We start from the raw sequence: 23,521 nt of genomic DNA, 5'->3' as shown, positions 1-23,521 counted from the left end.
TTATAGTTCCTCTGTAACACATTATAACATTATAGTAGAGAAACAGGGGGGGTTATAGTTCCTCTGTAACAACACATTATAATATTATAGTAGAGAAACAGGGGGGGTTATAGTTCCTCTGTAACACATTATAATATTATAGTAGAGAAACAGGGGGGTTATAGTTCCTCTGTAACAACACATTATAATATTATAGTAGAGTAACAGGGGGGGTTATAGTTCCTCTGTAACAACACATTATAATATTATAGTAGAGAAACCGGGGGGTTATCGTTCCCCCCCCATCTGTCACACATTATTTACTATTATAGTTAGAGAAACAGGGGGGTTATAGCTTTCCTCTGATAACAACGATTCCTTTTCATAATATTATAGTAGAGTAACAGGGGGGTTAGTAGTTCCTCTGTAACCACCCCCACATTATAACTATTATAGTCTGAGAAACAGGGGGGTTATAGTTCCTCTGTAACAACCCATTCCTATTAATTATCTATATAGAGAACAGGGGGGTTATGGGTTATAGTTCCTCTTGTAACAACATTATTAATATTTTTATAGTAGAGCTAACAGGGGGGTTATAGTTCCTCTGTAAACACATTATAATATTATAGTAGAGTAACAGGGGGGGTTACTAGTTCCTCTTGTAACAACACATTATAATATTATAGTAGAGAAACAGGGGGGTCTATATGTTCATCTGTAACAACACCTTATAATATTATAGTAGAGAAACAGGGGGGGTTTATAGTTCCTCTGTAACAACACATTATCATATTATGTAGAGAAACAGGGGGGGCTTCTATGTTCCTCTGTAACAACACATTATAATATTATAGTAGAGAAACAGGGGGGGTTATAGTTCCTCTGTAACAACACATTATAATATTATAGTAGAGAAACAGGGGGGGTTATAGTTCCTCTGTAACAACACATTATAATATTATAGTAGAGAAACAGGGGGGGCTATAGTTCCTCTGTAACACATTATAATATTATAGTAGAGAAACAGGGGGGGGTTATAGTTCCTCTGTAACACATTATAATATTATAGTAGAGTAACAGGGGGGGTTATAGTTCCTCTGTAACAACACATTATAATATTATAGTAGAGAAACAGGGGGGGTTATAGTTCCTCTGTAACAACACATTATAATATTATAGTAGAGAAACAGGGGGGGTTATAGTTCCTCTGTAACAACACATTATAATATTATAGTAGAGAAACAGGGGGGGTTATAGTTCCTCTGTAACAACACATTATAATATTATAGTAGAGAAACAGGGGGGGCTATAGTTCCTCTGTAACAACACATTATAATATTATAGTAGAGAAACAGGGGGGGCTATAGTTCCTCTGTAACAACACATTATAATATTATAGTAGAGAAACAGGGGGGGGCTATAGTTCCTCTAACAACACATTATAATATTATAGTAGAGAAACAGGGGGGGTTATAGTTCCTCTGTAACACATTATAATATTATAGTAGAGAAACAGGGGGGGTTATAGTTCCTCTAACACATTATAATATTATAGTAGAGAAACAGGGGGGGCTATAGTTCCTCTGTAACAACACATTATAATATTATAGTAGAGAAACAGGGGGGGCTATAGTTCCTCTGTAACAACACATTATAATATTATAGTAGAGAAACAGGGGGGGTTATAGTTCCTCTGTAACACATAATATTATAGTAGAGAAACAGGGGGGGTTATAGTTCCTCTGTAACACATTATAATATTATAGTAGAGAAACAGGGGGGGTTATAGTTCCTCTGTAACACATTATAATATTATAGTAGAGAAACAGGGGGGTTATAGTTCCTCTGTAACACATTATAATATTATAGTAGAGTAACAGGGGGGGTTATAGTTCCTCTGTAACAACACATTATAATATTATAGTAGAGAAACAGGGGGGGTTATAGTTCCTCTGTAACAACACATTATAATATTATAGTAGAGTAACAGGGGGGGTTATAGTTCCTCTGTAACAACACATTATAATATTATAGTAGAGAAACAGGGGGGGTTATAGTTCCTCTGTAACAACACATTATAATATTATAGTAGAGAAACAGGGGGGGTTATAGTTCCTCTGTAACAACACATTATAATATTATAGTAGAGAAACAGGGGGGGCTATAGTTCCTCTGTAACAACACATTATAATATTATAGTAGAGAAACAGGGGGGGTTATAGTTCCTCTGTAACACATTATAATATTATAGTAGAGAAACAGGGGGGGTTATAGTTCCTCTGTAACACATTATAATATTATAGTAGAGAAACAGGGGGGGCTATAGTTCCTCTGTAACAACACATTATAATATTATAGTAGAGAAACAGGGGGGGTTATAGTTCCTCTGTAACACATTATAATATTATAGTAGAGAAACAGGGGGGGTTATAGTTCCTCTGTAACAACACATTATAATATTATAGTAGAGAAACAGGGGGGGTTATAGTTCCTCTGTAACAACACATTATAATATTATAGTAGAGAAACAGGGGGGGCTATAGTTCCTCTGTAACAACACATTATAATATTATAGTAGAGAAACAGGGGGGGCTATAGTTCCTCTGTAACAACACATTATAATATTATAGTAGAGAAACAGGGGGGGCTATAGTTCCTCTGTAACAACACATTATAATATTATAGTAGAGAAACAGGGGGGGTTATAGTTCCTCTGTAACAACACATTATAATATTATAGTAGAGAAACAGGGGGGTTATAGTTCCTCTGTAACACATTATAATATTATAGTAGAGTAACAGGGGGGGTTATAGTTCCTCTGTAACAACACATTATAATATTATAGTAGAGTAACAGGCCCTCATCCTCTATCCATCCATGGGCCTGCAGTGGTGAGAAAACACACTCTTTCTCTGTACACATAACCTGACTAGAGCCAATGTACCTTCTGTGACTAACGATTCAAGCAACTCACTGCTTCTCCTTGTTGGTCCAGCGTAGACAAGCAACAACAGAGTAGAAGGGCCTCCCCCGTTCCTCTGATTAAAGGAATCTGTTGTTCTGCGACAGAGGGAGGGAGAGATGATAATTCTCACAAGACAACTTTGGCTATCAGCCTGTATTGAATTAGCCAGTCTGTATAGAATGCGTCAATATGACTGTCTGGGGCTGACTCCTAAATGACATCCTAGTCCCCTATGTAGAGCACCCAATGGGCCCTGGTTAAGTAGTACACTATATACGGAAGAGAGTTCCATTTGGGACACAGCCTGGGAAGACCTCTCTCTGCTCCATGAAAACATCTCATATATACAACCAGGCTCCGTCTCTCCAGCACACTGTTGTCTACAGAGAGAACTATACATGTGGATAATGGGCCAGTTCAATCGAGCTTTGTCCCTGATCTCTTTGTCCTGTTTTGCCAACTCCTATAGTCTTTGTCATGCGTAAAGACATGCTAAGTTGAATGGAATGAACTTTACAATAAAACAGAAATGTTGGTCAGCAAAGACAGAACTAAAATCAACCCTTTAGGTCAGTCATTTTGGAGGAAGATTCTTTCTCCCATCCAAACGCACGTACTAACGTTCAGCAACTATTGCTGTGACATATTGAATGAAAAGGAAACATAGGGTGTGTTCTAGGAGAAGATACATGGCTGGGCTCCCCTCGCAGGGCTCCCCTCGCCGGGCTCCCCTGGCTGGGCTGGGCTCCCCTGGCTGGGCTGGGCTCCCCTCGCAGGGCTCCCCTCGCCGGTCTCCCCTGGCCGGGCTCCCCTCGCCGGGCTCCCCTGGCTGGACTGGGCTCCCCTGGCTGGACTAGGCTCCCCTGGCTGGGCTGGGCTCCCCTGGCTGGGCTGGGCTCCCCTGGCCGGGCTCCCCTGGCCGGGCTCCCCTGGGTACAATGGGGGTTGACTTATGCCAAACATACCCTCGTAAAACTTGACCATCCTACCGATCCTCAACGATGTCATTTACAAAATAGCCTCCAATACCCTAGTCAATAAATTGGATGCAGTCTATCACAGTGCCATCCGTTTTGTCACCAAAGCCCCATATACTACCCACCACTGCGACCTGTACGCTCTCGTTGGCTGGCCCTCGCTTCATACTCGTCGCCAAACCCACTGTCTCCAGATCATCTACAAGACCCTGCTAGGTAAAGTCCCCCCTTATCTCTGCTCGCTGGTCACCATAGCAGCACCCACCTGTAGCACGCGCTCCAGCAGGTATATCTCTCTGGTCACCCCTAAAGCCAAGTCCTCCTTCGGCCGACCTCTCCTTCCAGTTCTCTGCTGCCAATGACTGTAACGAACTACAAAAATCTCTGAAAGTGGAAACACTTATCTCCCTCACTAGCTTTAAGCACCAGCTGTCAGAGCAGCTCACAGATCACTGCACCTGTTCATAGCCCATCTATAATTTAGCCCAAACAACTACCTCTTCCCTACTGTATTTATTTATTTTGCTCCTTTGCACCCCATTATTTCTATTTCTACTTTGCACTTTCTTCTACTACAAATCTACCATTCCAGTATTTTAGTTGCTATATTGTATTTACTTCGCCACGATGGCCTTTATTGCCTTTACCTCCCTTATCTCACCTCATTTGCTCACTTTGTATATAGACTTATGTTTCTACTATATTATTGACTGTATGTTTGTTTTACTCCATGTGTAACTCTGTGTTGTTATGTGTCGAACTGCTTTGCTTTATCTTGGCCAGGTCGCAATTGTAAATGAGAACTTGTTCTCAACTTGCCTACCTGGTTAAATAAAGGTGAAATAAATAAATAAATAAAATGATTGAAATAACGGTGAATCCACTGCAGTGTGTTTGTGTCGATAGATTGATGCATTTTGCCTTACCCATGATAGTAAACCAGTGGTGAATATCATTACAGTTTAGGCCTACTGAACGCATCGCTGCAGTACCAGACGTCCCTCCGTATGGGGAATGGATGGCCCCCAAACATCTGCTACATGAAGATTCTCTTCAACATTTACATTTAAAACACTTCAACTGCAACTTACACTAAGGGTACAAAACACTTTCTATGACATAGACTGACCAGGTGAATCCAGGTAAAAGCTATGATCCCTTATTGATGTCTCTTGTTAAATCCACTTCAATCAGTGTAGATGAAGGGGAGGCTGACAGGTTAAAGAAGTATTTTTAAGCCTTGAGACAATTGAGACATGGATTGTGTGTTTGCCATTCAGACGGTGAATGAACAAGACAAAATATTGAAGTGCCTTTGAACAGGGTATGGTAGTAGGTACCAGGCGTACCGGTTTGTGTCAAGAACTGCAACACTGCTGGGTTTTTCATGCTCAACAGTTTCCTGTGTGTAACAAGAATGGACCACCACCCAAAGGACATCCAGCCAACTTGACACACAACTGTGGGAAGCATTGGAGTCAACATGGGCCAGCATCCCTGTGGAACGCTTTAACACCTTGTAGAGTCCACGACCCGACGAACTGAGGCTGTTCTGAGGGCAAAAAGGGTTGCAACTCCATATTAGAAAGGTGTTCCTAATGTTTTGTCCACTCAGTGTATATCCAAGTGAGTGTTGGCCTTTTTTTCATTTTGACATTTCAAAATGTAAAAAAGATCACATGCTATAATTTCTCTTTACAATGATTTTATAAAAAGAGTCAATTTGTAAAAAATACATAAAAAAAAAAAAAAAAATCTGCCTACTAGAACGAACAGAGCCACAGCAACATGTTTATCCCATATGGGACTCAAAGCCTTTTTGGTCCACTACCAGGCCCCATGGAGCTCAGGTCAATAGTAGTGCACTATATAGGGAATAGGGTGCCATTTGAGACACAGCTGGACAGAACAAACAGAACACTCATCAACAACACTAAACTATTTACTTGGCTCCACTTTGCAAATGAAATGAACAAGCAGTTATGTGAACGTGGGATAAAATATTATTCAAAAACAGACAGACGGACTACTTTAAAATATGTAAAATATGCACATTTCAAGCAATCATCTGTGTTTGGGAAGTACAAGCTTTTACACAAGAAAATAACAAAACCTCAGTTTGTTTAGGAGACAACTCTTCCACTGAACTGAGATCAGATCAGATGAATGTTTCAGACAACATTCTTCTTCGTATGGTCCAAATGAAAGCTCCCGCCTTACCTCCAGTAGTTGGTCTAGATATGAGATGTTAGCTGGAGATGAGATCTGTGTCCCCAATGGCACCCTATTCCTTACATAGTGCACTACTTTTGACCAGAACCCTATGGGCCCTAAAACAGGGAATAGGGTGTCATTTGAGACACAACCATGGTAAATGCCAAGAGAAGAGGCCATTCCAATATGGTCATGACCCTGGGCCTCATGGCTACAAGCCAGAGAGGAGCATAACCAGTACCAACATGAAGATGGAGAGAAGAGAGAGAGTGAGGAGAGAGAGTGGGGAGAGAGAGTGGGGAGAGAGAGCGAGACAGAGAGGGGGGAGAGAGCAAAAGGAGAGAGAGGGGGAGAGAGAGAGGGGGAGAGAGAGAGAGAGCGAGCAAGAGGAGGGAGAGAGCGAGCGAGAGGAGGGAGAGAGCGAGCGAGCGAGCGAGCGTGCGGAGGGAGAGAGCGAGCGAGCGAGCGGAGGGAGAGAGCGAGCGAGCGGGGGGAGAGAGCGAGCGAGCGGAGGGAGAGAGCGAGAGGGGGGAGAGAGCGAGAGGGGGGAGAGAGCGAGAGAGCGAGAGGGCGAGAGGGGAGAGCGAGAAGGGGGGAGAGAGCGAGAGGGGGGAGAGAGCGAGAGGGGGGAGAGAGCGAGAAGGGGGAGAGAGCGAGAAGAGCAAGGGAGGGGGCAGACAGAGAGATGAAGGACAGAGATGATAGAGAGGAGAGAGATACTCCCTCTCCGTGTGTATGGAGCTTGTGGTCTTGTTGTCAATCATCCTGTCATCTTACAGTCCTCAGGACTCCGAGGCTCTTCTAGAGGAGACTCATATTGCCACTAACCCCCCCCGCATCTTCCTCTCCCTCCCACCATCCCTCCCTCCCTCCAGGTAACTTAACCTTGTACCTACACACTACCCTGCTTCAGGCTACATGATGGATCGGGAAAGAGGATATTCACAGAGAGAGTTGGTACCGACAGCTCATATTCACAGAAATAGTTGGTACCGACAGCTCATATTCACAGAGAGAGTGAGTACCTACAGCTCATATTCACAGAGAGAGTTAATACAGACAGCTCATATTCACAGAGAGAGTTAATACAGACAGCTCATATTCACAGAGAGAGTTAATACAGACAGCTCATATTCACAGAGAGAGTTAATACAGACAGCTCATATTCACAGAGAGAGTTAATACTGACAGCTCATATTCACAGAGAGAGTTAAATCTGACAGCTCATATTCACAGAGAGAGTTGGTACAGACAGCTCATATTCACAGAGAGAGTTGGTACCGACAGCTCATATTCAGAGAGAGTTGGTGCAGACAGCTCATATTCACAGAGAGAGTTGGTACAGACAGCTCATATTCACAGAGATAGTTAATACAGACAGCTCATATTCACAGAGAGAATGAGTACCTACAGCTCATATTCACAGAGAGAGTTGGTGCAGACAGCTCATATTCACAGAGAGAGTTGGTACAGACAGCTCATATTCACAGAGAGAGTTGGTGCAGACAGCTCATATTCACAGAGAGAGTTGGTGCAGACAGCTCATATTCACAGAGAGAGTTAATACAGACAGCTCATATTCACAGAGAGAGTTAATACAGACAGCTCATATTCACAGAGAGAGTTGGTGCAGACAGCTCATATTCACAGAGAGAGTTGGTGCAGACAGCTCATTTTCACAGAGAGAGTTGGTACAGACAGCTCATATTCACAGAGAGAGTTGGTACCGACAGCTCATATTCAGAGAGAGTTGGTGCAGACAGCTCATATTCACAGAGAGAGTTGGTGCAGACAGCTCATATTCACAGAGAGAGTTGGTACAGACAGCTCATACTCACAGAGCTTCCAGGACCTCCTAGCAGCCTTATTGCATCAACATTGAAAAGTAAAAAGTAAGTAGTCTTGTCCGAGCCAGAACGGCCTATAGATCAGGAGCCCATTTCCTGTTTCTGTAGCATGAGGCAGCTTGATGTACCAGTACACCCCCTGGACACTGGTCTATCTCCTGTTTCTGTAGCATGAGGCAGCTTGATGTACCAGTACACCCCCTGGACACTGGTCTTTCGCAGGGATTTAACATCGAAATTCACTGATTCTACAAAGCAGAACTAAAAGCAAACAATTTAACTTATCACTTGCAGCAATTATAGATTTATATAGTCCCTTCAGGAAGTATAGATTTATATAGTCCCTTCAGGAAGTATAGATTTATATAGTCCCTTCAGGAAGTATAGATTTATATAGTCCCTTCAGGAAGTATAGATTTATATAGCCCCTTCAGGAAGTATAGATTTATATAGCCCCTTCAGGAAGTATAGATTTATATAGCCCCTTCAGGAAGTATAGATTTATATAGTCCCTTCAGGAAGTATAGATTTATATAGTGCCTTCAGGAAGTATAGATTTATATAGTCCCTTCAGGAAGTATAGATTTATATAGTCCCTTCAGGAAGTATAGATTTATATAGTCCCTTCAGGAAGTATAGATTTATATAGTCCCTTCAGGAAGTATAGGTTTATATAGTGCCTTCAGGAAGTATAGGTTTATATAGTGCCTTCAGGAAGTATAGATTTATATAGTCCCTTCAGGAAGTATAGATTTATATAGTCCCTTCAGCAAGTATAGATTTATATAGTCCCTTCAGGAAGTATAGATTTATATAGTGCCTTCAGGAAGTATAGATTTATATAGCCCCTTCAGGAAGTATAGATTTATATAGCGCCTTCAGGAAGTATAGATTTATATAGTCCCTTCAGGAAGTATAGATTTATATAGTCCCTTCAGGAAGTATAGATTTATATAGTCCCTTCAGCAAGTATAGATTTATATAGTGCCTTCAGGAAGTATAGATTTATATAGTGCCTTCAGGAAGTATAGATTTATATAGTGCCTTCAGGAAGTATAGATTTATATAGTGCCTTCAGGAAGTATAGATTTATATAGTGCCTTCAGGAAGTATAGATTTATATAGCGCCTTCAGGAAGTATAGATTTATATAGCGCCTTCTGAAAGTCTTCACAACCCTTTGACTTTTTCCACATGTTGTTGTGTTACAGGCTGAATTTAAAATGTATTCAAATGAGACTTTTGGTGACCGGCCTACACACAATACCCCATAATGTCAAAGTGGAATTATGTTTTGTTGTTGAAATATTTACTAATAAATGAAAGATGAAAATCTGAAATGTTTTGAGTCAATAAGTATTCAACCCCTTTGTTATGGCAATCCTAAATTAGTTCAGGAGTAAAAATGTGCTTAACAAGTCACATAATAAGTTACATGGAATCACACTTTGTGCAATAATAGTGTTTAACATGATTTTTTGAATGACATCCTCATCTCTGTACCCCACACATACAATTATCAGTAAGGTCCCTCAGTTGAGGCTTGAATTTCAAACACAGATTCAACCACAAAGACCAGGGAGGTTTTCCAATGCCTCGCAAAGAAGGGCACCTATTGGTAGATGGGTAAAAAAGCAGACATTTAATATCCCTTTTAACTTGGTGAAGTTATTAATTACACTTTGGATGGTGTATCAATACACCCAGTCACTACAAAGATACAGGTGTCCTTCCTAACTTAGTTACCAGAGAGGAAGGAAACCGGTCAGAGATTTCACCATGAGGCCAATGGTGACTTTAAAACAGTTACAGAGTTTAATGGCTGTGACAAGAGAAAACTGAGGGTGGATCAACAACATTGTAATTACTCCACAATACTAACCTAATTGACAGAGTGAAAAGAAGGAAGTCTGTATAGAATAAAAATATTCCAAAACATGCATCCTGTTTGCAACAAGGCACTAAAGTAAAACTGCAATAATACTGTAAGGTGGCAAAGCAACAAACGTTTTGTCTTGAATACAAAGTGTTATGTTTCAGGAAAATCCAATACATTATGGAGAACCACTCTCCCTATTTTCAAGCTTAGTCGTGGCTGCATCATGTTATGGGTATGCTTGTAATCATTAAGGACTTGGGAGTTTTTCAGGATAAAAAGAAAGGGAGTAGAGCTAAGCAGGACAATAACCTAAAACAAGGCCAAATCAACACTGGAGTGGCTTACCAAGAACAGTGAATGTTCCTGAGTGGCCGAGTTACAGTTTTAACTTAGATTTTCAAGCAGATTTATGGCAAGACTTCAAAATATTTGTCTAGTAATGATCAACAACCAATTTAACGGGGCTTGATTATTAGTTATTTTTTTAAGAATAATGTTGTACAATCCAGGTGTGCAATGCTCTGTATTTACATTTTCAATAAATTTGCTAAGATTTCTAAAAACATGTGTTTACTTTGTCATTATGGGGTATTATGTGTAGATGGATGAGAAAATAAATAAATGTAATCCATTTTGAATTCAGGCTGTAACATAAAACATGGAATAAGTCAAGGGGTATGAATACTTTCTGAAGGCACTGTAGGTAACGCTTCACTATAATTGTGTACAGTAATGTTACTCTGCAATTACAAAGCAATAGGGCCAGGATAAGGCCAGGACAGGGCCATCAATTTTGGTCTGGACAGCATTGCTGCTATAATGTCTGGACTGTTGAGAGAGCAGTAGGGGATGAGATTGTGATGCAGCTAGCTAGCCTGGAAGGTCACAGTCATATTAAGGTCCCTATATGGGCAATTCCACGCTAACAGAACGATGCTGACACTCACATTTCTCACTTTAAAATGTATGTCATACCAAAACCAAAGTTAAACCACACAACTCTATGCACAACGGACAACTTTAACCTCTATGGGCTATGTGGGACGCAAGCTTCCCACCCCTGGTACACCCTATCAACAGCAGGTGAAATATCAAGGGCGCCAAATTTGAAAACAATTAAATGTCATAATTCAAATTTCTCAAACATACAACTATTTTACAACCTTTGAAAGATAAACATCTCCTTAATCTAACCACGTTGTCCGATTTCAAAAAGGCTTTACGGCGAAAGCATAAAGTTAGATTATGTTAGGACAGTACATTGAAAATAGCTGTGTGTAATGTTTTGTCAATGCAAAGACAGGCGTCACCAAAAGCAGAAAACCAGCTAAAATTATGCACTAACCTTTGACAATCTTCATCAGATGACACTCCTAGGACATTATGTTAGACAATACATGCATTTTTTGTTCTATCAAGTTCATATTTATATCCAAAAACAGTGTTTTACTATGGCGTTGATGTTGAGGAAATATTTTCCCTCCAATACCGCCAGTCAATCAGCACAACAAATTAAATAATTACTATTCGAAAACATTGGTAAAATATTATATTGTCATTCAAAGAATTATAGATTAACATCTCGTGAACGCAACCGCATTGCCAGATTCAAAAATAACTTTACTGGGAAATCACACTTTGCAATAATCTGAGTACTGTGCCCAGAAAAATAGGCTTTGCGATACAGACTAGGCGCCATCTTGGAGTCATCTAAAATACTATGTGAATAATCCCTTACCTTTGATTATCTTCATCAGAAGGCACTTCCAGGCATCCCAGGTCCATAACAAATGTAGTTTTGTTCGAAAAAGCTAATAATTTATGTCCAAAAAGCTCCGTGTTGTTAGTGCGTCCTGTAGGCTACTCAAAAACATGAACGACGCCCGCCGGACTTGTCTTCATCAAAGAGGGAAAAAAAATATTTACGTTCGTTCAAACATGTCAAACGTTGTATAGCATAAATCATTAGGGCCTTTTTCAATCAGAACTTCAATAATATTCAAGGCGGACGATTGCATTCTCTTTTAAAACGTATTGGAACGAGAGTACCCAAACATGCAATCGCGTGCCAGAGCAGTATCGGCCATCCGCTTATGACCAACGTTCCAAGTCTCTTGTTCGGTCAGTTTTCACAGTAGAAGACTCAAAACACTTTGTAAAGACTGGTGACATCTAGTGGATGGCGTAGGAAGTGCTCAATGATTAATAAGTCCCTGTGTGTTTCAATGTCATAGGCTTAAAAGTAATTCAACACATCAGATACACACTTCCTGTTAGAAATTGTCTCAGGGTTTTGACTGCCATATGAGTTCTGTTATACTTACAGACACCATTCAAACAGTTTTAGAAAATTCAGAGTGTTTTCTATCCAAATCTGTTAATCTGTTGCATATCCTAGCTTCTGAGTTGGTGTAGGAGGCAGTTAAAAATGGGCACATATTTTTTTCAAAATTCTCACTACTTCCCCCATATCCCCAACACAATTTCCACAGAAAATATTACATAAACCCATTTTAAAAACAGTGCCGAAGCAAAGTTTGGTAACAGAATGACTGTTTGTGACATTCTGTTATCGAGCTTTGCATCTGCTTTGCATTTTTCTTCTAATGCGACTATCCCCGATGCTTCTCCCTCTTTTTCCCCTGCCCCGCTACAAAGTTTCTCCCTCCAGGAAGTCACTGAGTCTGAGGTGCTAAAGGAGTTTCTTAGGGCTAGGCACCTTTTTTCTCCACTTCCTGCCTGAATGACGTGCCCAAAGTAAACTGCCCCTGAAGCCAGGATATGAATATAATTTGTACCATTGGAAAGAAAACACTATGAAGTTTGTAGAAATGTTAAAATAATGTAGGAGAATATAACACAATAGATATGGTAGCAGAAAATCCAAAGAAAAACCAACCGGAAGTTTTTTTGAGAGAGACCATTCTCTTAGAATTGCAAGAGAAAGGTCATATTGAAAATTAGCTCTCTGGATGCAATTCCTATGGCTTCCCCAGGGTGTCAGCAGTCTATGTTCCAGGTTTCAGGCTTGTAACTTCCAAAACAAATAAGAAATAACCATTTTAGTAGAGGGACATAGTCTTGGAAATGTGTGTTTGCTGCCGCCATGAAGACATTACGCACCTGCTAAAATCGGTTTCCAATTGAACATACTGCTTTCCAAAATAAATATTATAGTTTGATTACATTGTAGGGTATCTGAGGAGTAAATAGAAACATATTCTGACTTGTTGAAACAAAGTTTAGGGTAGATTTTCGGATTCCGTTCTCTGCAAGTTGAACGAGTGGATTACTCAAATCGATGGCGCCAACTAAACTGACTTTTTGGGATAAAATCCTTCTTTTTATCCCAAAAAGTCAGTTATCTAATAAAACAACATGTTATAGCTGGGACCCTTTGCATGCCAAATCAGAGGAAGATTTTCAAAAGTAAGTGAATATTTTATCGTTATATGTGAATGTGTGAAACCTGTGCTGGTGGAAAAATATTTTGATGTAGGGCGCCATCCTCAAACAATCGCATGGCATGTTTTCGCTGTAATAGCTACTGTAAATCGGACAGTGTAGTTAGATTAACAAGAATTTAAGCTTTCAGCTGATATAAGACACTTATATGTACATAAATGTTTAAAATCCATAATATTTATGATTATTTATTTGAATTGTGTGCCCTCCAGTTTCACCGGAAGACGTCCCGCTAGCGGGACTCCTAGCCCTAAATTAAACTTCACCCCCAAAAAACATCTGGGTCAGATGGTTTAGACCCTTTCTTCTTTAAGGTTGCTGCCCCTATCATTGCCAAGCCTGTCTCTCCTTTCTGGGGAGGTTCCCATTGCTTGGAAGGCAGCCACGGTTCATTATTTATTTAAAAAGGGGGAGAACAAGCTGATCCTAACTTATAGGCCTATTTCTATTTTGCCCTGTTCATCAAAAGTCTTGGGAAAATTTGTCAATAATTAAATGACTACCTTTCTTGATGTCTATAGTATTCTCTCTGTTATGCAATCTGGTTTCCGTTCAGGTTATGGATGCGTCATCGAAACTTTAAAGGTCCTCAATGATGTCACCATTGCCCTTGATTCTAAGCAATGTTGTGCTGCTATTTTTATTGACTGGGCCAAAGCTTTTGATACGGTAGACCATTCCATTCTTGTGGGCCGGCTAAGGAGTATTGGTGTCTCTGAGGGGTCTTTGGCCTGGTTTGCTAACTACCTCTCTCAAAGAGTGCAGTGTATAAAGTCAGAAAATCTGCTGTCTCAGCCACTGCCTGTCACCAAAGGAGTACCCCAAGGCTCAATCCTAGGCCCCATGCTCTTCTCAATTTACATCAACAACATAGCTCAGGCAGTAGGAAGCTCTCTCATCCATTTATATGCAGATGATACAGTATTATACTCAGCTGGCCCCTCCCCGGATTTTGTGTTAAATGCTCTACAACAAAGCTTTCTTAGTGTCCAACAAGCTTTCTCTGCCCACAACCTTGTTCTGAACACCTCCAAAACAAAGGTCATGTGGTTTGGTAAGAAGAATGTCCCTCTCACCACAGGTGTGATTACTACCTCTGAGGGTTTAGAGCTTGAAGTAGTCACCTCATACAAGTACTTGGGAGTATGGCTAGAAGGTGCACTGTCCATCTCTCAGCACATATCAAAGCTGCAGGCTAAAGTTAAACCTAGACTCGGTTTCCTCTATCGTAATCACTCCTCTTTCACCCCAGCTGCCAAACTAACCCTGATTCAGATGACCATCCTACCCATGCTAGATTACAGAGACATCATTTATAGATCGGCAGGTAAGGGTGCTCTCGAGCGGCTAGATGGTCTTTACCGTTCGGCCATCAGATTTGCCACCAATGCTCCTCATAGGACACTCTGTATAATGGTCATCTCTGTAAACCCGTCGCAAGACCCCCTGGTTGATGCTTATTTATAAAACCCTCTTAGGCCTCACTCCCCCCTATCTGAGATATCTACTGCAGCCCTCATCCTCCACATACAACACCCGTTCTGCCAGTCACATTCGGTTAAAGGTCCCCAAAGCACACACACATTCCTGGGTCACTCCTCTTTTCAGTGCACGGCAGCTGGCGACTGGAACGAGCTGCAACAAACACTCAAACTGGACAGTTTTATCTCAATCTCTTCATTCAAAGACTCAATCATGGACACTCTTACTGACAGCTGTGGCTGCTTTGTGTGTTGTATTGTTGTCTCTACCTTCTTGCCCGTTGTGCTGTTGACTGTGCCCAATAATGTTTGCACCCTGTTTTGTGCTGCTACCATGTTGTGTTGCTACCATGTTGTTGTCATCTGTTGTTACCATGCTGTGTTGTCATGTGTCGCTGCCTTGCTATGTTGTTGTCTTAGGTCTCTATGTAGTGTTGTGTTGTCTCTCTTGTTGTGATGCGTGTTTTGTCCTATATTTATATTGTATTTATTTATTTATATTTTCTAATCCCAGGCCCCCATCCCTGCAGGAGGCCTTTGCCTTTTGGTAGGCCGTCATTGTAAATAAGAATTTGTTCTTAACTGACTTGCCTCGTTAAATAAAGGTTACATTAAATAAATACATAAAAATCTGCACTGTTCTTTAAGTAAATGTGTTTCTGTAAAATTCTCCATGGAAATTATTTTTAAAAAATTGTCCTTGGACATTGAGTTGTATGTTTAGTTTAACTTTAAAATCTTCGTTTTTACATACAATCTGAGTCTCAGTATGATTCTGTTAGCGTGGAATTGCCCATGTTCTCAGATACAGAGAGCGATGATACTGCTAGCCTACATCCTCCAACAAGGTCACCATGTTAAACACTACTGCACAAATTAGTCAAAGACGCAATCCCAAATGGCACCCTATTCCCTACATAGACCTCTGGTCAAAAGTAGTGTACTATATAGGGAATAGGGTGCCATTTGGGACTTAACTAACGACTAACTCTGTTTTTGTACCAGGGTGTTGGTGATGATATGCAGAAGACGTGTCCCCAAAACATCAGTGGTAGACAAGACAGACAAGGGTCTAACATTGTTACAAATCAAATCTACAGGATATTTAGTCCTTCCTCATTCTACCACACAAGTCATTCTGAGACCATTCCTTCATGATATGACCATGAGAGTACTACAGCTGGGTTCCAAATACATGTCGAATCAACACAATCAATGCTTATTATTCTACAGGTTGTCTTTGATGTCCTGCGTGTGTATTTGGTTTTAAAATCAATAGCTTACAATAGACCGGTGTCAAGTTTAATTGGGAAAAAACCTGTAGCAAAGCAGGCATGTGATGAATAGTCTGTGTCTCTTTGTCAGAGTCACCCTGGGCTTCTCTGGTCAGCGACGAAGGTACAACAGAGACATCACACTGGGGGTTTTACCTCTCACCGGGGCGGGGACAAGAACATATTGCGATGTGAATTATTGCTCAATGTAGCCTATAGATTATAAAGGCTATAGGTGCCCTTCATGTGACGGAAGCAGTGAAAATGATGCTCGAGCATTGAATGGACGCGCACGTGCATGTATCCATTATTTATGGGAAACCAAGTGTAGGCTACACGGCTTATGCAGTCATTTCAGCTTTGATGGCTGAATTTGACAAACACCAGACATTCTACCTGTGAATTTAGCCTGTCTTAAACAATTACACAAAACGACAACCTATCTATGAAAGAGAAATCTACGTTATGCCTTGTTATTGACGCGGTCACGGTTATTGGCCCCGGTCTCTAGGACCTAGGGGGGGGGGAAGAGATATCTCGGCGTCAAACATCAGGCTAATATATCCCCACCACATGAGGAAAAAAAACGAACATTATGCATTAAAAACATACCTGTTCATTACTCGCAGTTGACTATTGCGTCTGTCGTCCAGTGTATGCGGTGAATTGGACGCGCTGTGTAGAATATGGCATCGCTAGTCTGCGCGGCGGAAAGCTCCGCTACCATGTTGTTTCTACGCCACGACAGAGAGGAAGAGGCGAAGCGAGAGGTTTTACTCCGCCCAAAATCTGTCCACGGAAATAAACCCACGAAGTGAGGAATTTTTGTTATGCAGGTCAATGACAGCGCGTCAAAATTGGTCAACATTTTTTTTTATTGCTAATTTGCTACATGAGGTTTATTTGATCGAATAGAAATGTAGTGGTTAGGATGTTTAGGTGTCCTCTAGGTGAGGGGAGAACCAACCGATGTCCGTGGTAAATTAATGTCAATTAAGATTTAACCTGAGATTGTCCTTTTAGGTTTTGAACGTTTATTACTTAAAAATACACTAATATACAAAAATATGTGGACGCCCCTTTAAATTAGTGGATTCGGCTATTTCAGCAACACCCGTTGCTGACAGGTGTATCAAGTGGAGCGCACAGCCATGCAATCTCCATAGACAAACCTTGCCAGTAGAATGTCCATACTGAAGAGCTCAGTGACTTTCAACGTGGCACTGTCATAGTCAACAAGTCAGTTTGTCAAATTTCTGTCAAGCTAGAACTGCCCCTTCAACTGTAAGTGCTGTTACTGTGAAGGGGAAACGTCAAGGATGAACAACGGCTCAGCCGAGAAGTGGTAGGCCACATGAGCTCACAGAACAGGACTATTAGTTTTATTAGTAGTTGTAGCAGTAGGTTTTATTAGTTGTAGCAGTAGGTTTTAGTAGTTGTATTAGTAGTTGTAGCAGTAGTTTTATTAGTGGTATTAGTAGTTGTATTAGTAGTTTGTAGCAGTATTTTTATTAGTAGTTGTAGCAGTAGGTTTTATTAGTTGTATTAGTAGTTGTAGCAGTAGGTTTTAGTAGTTGTATTAGTAGTTGCAGCAGTAGATTTTATAGTTATATCAGTAGTTTGTAGCAGTAGGTTTTATTAGTGGTATTAGTAGTTGGAGCAGTAGTTTTATTAGTTGTATTAGTAGTTGTAGCAGTAAGTTTTATTAGTGGTATTAGTAGTTGGAGCAGTAGTTTATTAGTGGTATTAGTAGTTGTAGCAGTAGTTTGTAGCAGTATTTATATTAGTAGTTGTAGCAGTAGTTTTATTAGTTGTATTAGTAGTTGTAGCAGTAGTTTGTAGCAGTATTTATATTAGTAGTTGTATTAGTAGTTGTAGCAGTAGTTTGTAGCAGTATTTATATTAGTAGTTGTATTAGTAGTTGTAGCAGTAGTTTGTAGCAGTATTTATATTAGTAGTTGTAGCAGTAGTTTGTAGCAGTATTTATATTAGTATTTATATTAGTAGTTGTAGCAGTAGTTTTATTAGTGGTATTAGTAGTTGTAGCAGTAGTTTTATTAGTGGTATTAGTAGTTGTATTAGTAGTTGTATTAGTAGTTGGAGCAGTAGTTTTATTAGTGGTATTAGTAGTTGTAGCAGTAGGTTTTATTAGTTGTATTAGTAGTTGGAGCAGTAGTTTTATTAGTTGTATTAGTAGTTGGAGCAGTAGTTTTATTAGTGGTATTAGTTGTTGGAGCAGTAGTTTGTAGCAGTATTTATATTAGTAGTTGTAGCAGTAGTTTTATTAGTGGTATTAGTAGTTGTAGCAGTAGTTTTATTAGTGGTATTAGTTGTTGGAGCAGTAGTTTTATTTGTTGTATTTGTAGTTTTAAAAAGAAATATATATATATATATATATATATATATATATATATATATTACCGTTATTTTACCAGGTAAGTTGACTGAGAACACGTTCTCATTTACAGCAACAACCTGGTTAATAGTTACTGGGGAGAGGAGGGGAGATGAATGAGCCAATTGTAAACTGGGGATGATTAGGTGACCATGATGGTTTGAGGGCCAGATTGGGAATTTAGCCAGGACACCGGGGTTAACACCCCTACTCTTACAATAAGTGCCATTGGATCTTTAATGACCTCAGAGAGTCAGGACACCCGTTTAACATCCCTTCCAAAACACAGTAGCAGTAGGTTGTATTCGTTTTATTAGCTGTAGCAGTCATTGTATTAGTTGTATTAGTAGTTGCAGCAGTAGTTTTATTTGTTGTATTAGTAGCAGTAGTTTATTAGTTGTATTAGTAGTTGTAGCAGTAGTTTTATTAGTTGTATTAGTAGTTGTAGCAGTAGTTTATTAGTTGTATTAGTAGTTGTAGCAGTAGCTTGTAGCAGTATTTTTATTAGTAGTTGTAGCAGTAGGTTTCATTAGTTGTATTAGTAGCTGTAGTTTGTAGCATTTGTAGGCCTATTAATAGTTATACAACTTTTTATGCTATTAATGTACTTTTTTTTAAAATAATTATTTAGTTGTTATTATTATTATTATTATTATCTGAAAACATCTGAAACCCTATCTCTTCAAAGAGTATCATAGACAATCTTTGGCCTCGAGGAAAGAGGAAGGGTGCTTGGCCAGTGGAGCCGACTTGCGAATAGATTGTCACTAACTTCTTGCTGGAGCCAATCGGAGTCGGGTGTCTGGGACACCACAAGATCTGTGTGTTTGTCATCAGAGTTCAGTGTAGATCAATACAAAATCAAACTTTATTTGTCACATGCGCCGAATACAACAGGTGTAGACTTTACCGTGAAAGGCTTACTTACAAGCCCCCAACAGTGCAGTTCAAGAAGAGCGAAGAAAATATTTACCAAATAAACTAAAGTAAAAAATTATAAAAAGTAACACAATAAAATAACAATAACGAGGCTATATACAGGTGGTACCGAGTCAGTGTGCGGGGGTACAGGTTAGTCAAGGTCATTTGTACATGTAGGTAGGGGTGAAGTGACTATACAAAGGGGGGGGGGGGGGGGGGGTCAGTCAATGTAAATAGTCCGTTGGCCATTTGATTAATTATTCAGCCGTTTTATGGCTTGGGGGTAGAAGCTGTTGAGGAGCCTTTTGGACCTAGACTTGGCGCTCTGGTACCGCTTGCTGTGCGGTAGCAGAGAGAACAGTCTGACTTGGGTGACTGGAGTCTCTGCTTGAAACATGTAGGTATTACAGACTCGGTCAGGGAGAGGTTGAAAATGTCAGTGAACACAGTTGCCAGTTGGTTCGCGCATGCTCTGAGTACACATCATGGTAATCCGTCTGGCCCTGTGGCTTTGGGAATGTTGACCTGCTTAAAGGTCTTGCTCCCATAGACTCCCGAGAGCGTTATCACACAGTCATCCAGAACAGCTGGTGCTCTCGTGCATGCTTCAGTTTTGCTTGCCTTGAAGCAAGCATAAAAGGCATTTAGCTCGTCTGGTAGACTTGTGTCACAGGGCAGCTCGCATCTGGGTTTCCCTTTGTAGTCCCTAATAGTTTTAAAGCCACATCCGACGAGCGTCAGAGCCGGTGTAGTAGGATTCAATCTTAATCCTGTATCCTACTACACCGGCTCTGATGCTCGTCGGATGTGGAACAATCTAAATTCCTACAAATCTAAAACTGAGGTTATGAAAGACCATCACCAAGCCAGAAGCAGAGGTATCAGGTGTGTGAAGGGAACACACTTTCAGAGATGTGACCGAGACAAGAAAAAGAGTTCATAACTTCTGAAGATATTCAACTATTTCCACTTTTGGTTTTCCAACGTTAGAGGAACAAACTGTTCAAGCTTTGTCTCACTCTCCACCAGTAATAACCTCGGGCTATAGAGGGGATCGTAAGACGCAGGCTTAGAGAAAACGTCAAAGACAACATTGTATCATGTAGAGTCAAGCGGCCGTTAGCAATGGACTCACTCATGTAAACTGAACAGAGGCTGTTGTTGTGGGGTTAAGAAAAAGTCACCCATAACATGTGCAGCGCCCTTCAGAAACTATTCACACCCCTTTGACTTTTTCCACATGTTGTTGTGTTACAGTCTGAATTTAAAAATGTATTAAATTGAGATTATGTGTCACTGGCCTACCCACAATACCCCATAATGTCAAAGTGGAATCACGTTTTTTTTTAAATGATTTGAAAGTAATTAAAAATGAAAAGCTGAAATGTCTTGAGTTTGTTATGGCAAGCCTAAATAAGTTCAGGAGTAAAAATGTGCTTAACAAGTCACAATAAGTTGCATGGAACGTGTGCAGTAAGTGTTTTAACATGATTGTTGAATGACTACCTCATCTCTGTACCCCATATATAGCTCATACATATATATACATACATATAGCTCACAGATCACTGCACCTGTACATAGCCCATCTATAATTTAGCCCAAACAACTACCTCTTCCCCTACTGTATTTATTTATTTAGCTCCTTTGCACCCCAGTATTTCTACTTTGCAAACTCATCTGTCAAATCTACCATTCCAGTGTTTTACTTGCTATATTGTATTTACTTCGCCACCATGGCCTATTTATTGCCTTTACCTCCCTTATCTCACCTCATTTGCTCACATTGTATATAGACTTATTTTTCTACTGTATTATTGACTGTATGTTTGTTTTACTCCATGTGTAACTCTGTGTTGTTGTATGTTGTCAAACTGCTTTGCTTTATCTTGGCCAGGTCGCAATTGTAAATGAGAACTTGTTCTCAACTTGTCTACCTGGTTAAATAAAGGTGAAATAAAATATACACATACAATTATATGTAAGGTCTCTCAGTCGAGCAGTGCATTTCTAACACAGATTCAACCACAGAGACTGGAGTTTTCCCATACAGAGTTGGGTAGGTTACTTTCTAAATGTAATCCGTTACGGTTACAAGTTACGTCCAAAATTGTAATCAGTAACATAACTTTTTGCTTTACTCAGTAATCAGTAACGTAATCTGATTACATTCAGTTACTTTTTAGATTACTTTCTCTTTAAGAGGCATTAGAAGAAGACAAAAAGGTATGTTACCCATTGAACGACATCCTATTTGCAGGATAAATACTTTTTAAAATTTACATAGCTGGCTATATATGTATGTTACATTTTACTTTATGGGTTGGTTATGTAGGCTTCTTCTAACCCATCGCATTCTACTACATAATAATAATAAGATTAAATTATATATTTACATTAAAAACCAAAGTCTATCAGAATTCCAGTCATTCCAATAAATGTTACTTACACCCATTAATCTTTAAGAATAGGACATGGAAATATGTGACACCATATTGTTTTACCTGAGCATGACCCCAAAAACGAAGGACTTATTAGCCAGCCCTACTCTGTTGTTTATGATTGTGTTGTCATAGAGGACTGATTGGGTTCATTGATTCGAGTTGAAAAATAAATGCTGCGCTCATGGAATGGCATGTTTTGAGCGCTACTGAAAAGGACTATTTACGTGTGACAAATGAATGCCATATGCTGCATTTGCTATAGGCCTGTTTACCTTTTTGTTGGTGACACCTGGATATCGTGATAACATGCAGCTGGGCAAATCCACAGATGAAACAACAAGAAAGGTAAAAAGGTGAGGGATGGGCCTGGAACAATGTAACCACTCTCAGATTAATAGACAGCTGTGGATGCAAGGACTGACCTAAAAAGTATTGTTTTAACCATGTTTTGAGGCTATACAGTGTTTGTTTACATTTACAATGTTTACAAACGTTGGAGTAAAACCAGTTTATATGTTGGGCTCTCATGGAGTGTGACAGTTGAACTAAACTCATGATACGTTTATAAATTATATTCTTAAAGAATCATTTTGGTCAGACTCGCTCAGGTGGAATAAACGTAAAAAATTAGAAAACAGTGAAGTGTCAGATTTTTTGTTGTTGTTGCAAACATCCTTTCTGAATTTAAAAGTAATCCTCAAAGTAATCGTCTAGTTTTTATAAAGTATCTGTAATCTGATTACAATATTTTTGCTGGTAACGTAATGGATTACAGTTACCGTTTTTTTTTGTAATCCCTTTCATTTAACGGATTACATGTAATCAGATTACAGATCATTTTACATGCTGTCGACATTCAAAGATTATCCAATTTGAACAAACGCTTACACGTAATCCGTTACTCCCCAACCCTGCTCAAAAAGAAGGGCACCTATTGGTAGATGTGTAAAAAAAAAAAAAAAAACAGCAGACATTGAATATTCCTTTGAACATGGTGAAGTTATTAATTACACTTTGGATGGAGTATCAATACAACCCAGTCACTACAAAGATACAGGCGTCCTTCCTAACTCAGTTGCCGGAGATGAAGGAAACCACTCAGCAATTTCACCATTAGGCCAATGGTGACTTTAAAACAGTTAGAGTTTAATGGCAGTGAATGGAGAAAACTGAGGGTGGATCAACAACATTTTAGCTACTCCACAATACTAACCTAATTGACAGATTGAAAAGAAGGAAGTCTGTACAGAATAAAACATATTCCAAAACACACATCCTGTTAGCAATAAGGCAATAAAGTAAAACTGCAAAAAATGTGGCAAATAAATGAACTTTATATCCTGAATACAAAGCATTATGTTTGGGGCAAATCCACACAACACATCACTGAGTACCACTCTTCATATTTTCAGTCATGGTGGTGGCTGCATCATGTTATGGGTATGCTTGTTATCGTTAAGGACTAAGGATTTTATTTAGGATGAAAAGAAACAGAATAGAGCTAAGCACAGGCAAAATCCTAGAGGAAAACCTGGCCAAATAGACCTGAAAATGGTTGTCTAGTAATGATCAACAACCAACTTGACGGAGCTTGAATTATTTTTTGATAGAATGTGCAAATATTGTACAAACCAGGTGTGCAAAGCTCATAGAGACTTACCGAGAAAGACGAACAGC

General features: G+C 39.8%; 1 protein-coding gene across 1 annotated transcript in view; it reads right to left on the bottom strand.

Annotated features, from left to right (window-relative positions):
* LOC115163807 (T-lymphoma invasion and metastasis-inducing protein 1) overlaps nucleotides 1-16,887 on the bottom strand; it is a gene marked incomplete in the record, with an annotated part of 181,316 nt that extends 164,429 nt beyond the window's left edge. Inside the window, 1 exon segment of the mRNA XM_029715989.1 lies at nucleotides 16,697-16,887.
* Nucleotides 16,888-23,521: the final 6,634 nt, after the last annotated feature.

This window comes from Salmo trutta, chromosome 26 (genome assembly GCF_901001165.1).
Source record: "Salmo trutta chromosome 26, fSalTru1.1, whole genome shotgun sequence".
NCBI classification, from domain to species: domain Eukaryota; kingdom Metazoa; phylum Chordata; class Actinopteri; order Salmoniformes; family Salmonidae; genus Salmo; species Salmo trutta.
This window is presented reverse-complemented; position numbering and strand designations above follow the sequence as displayed.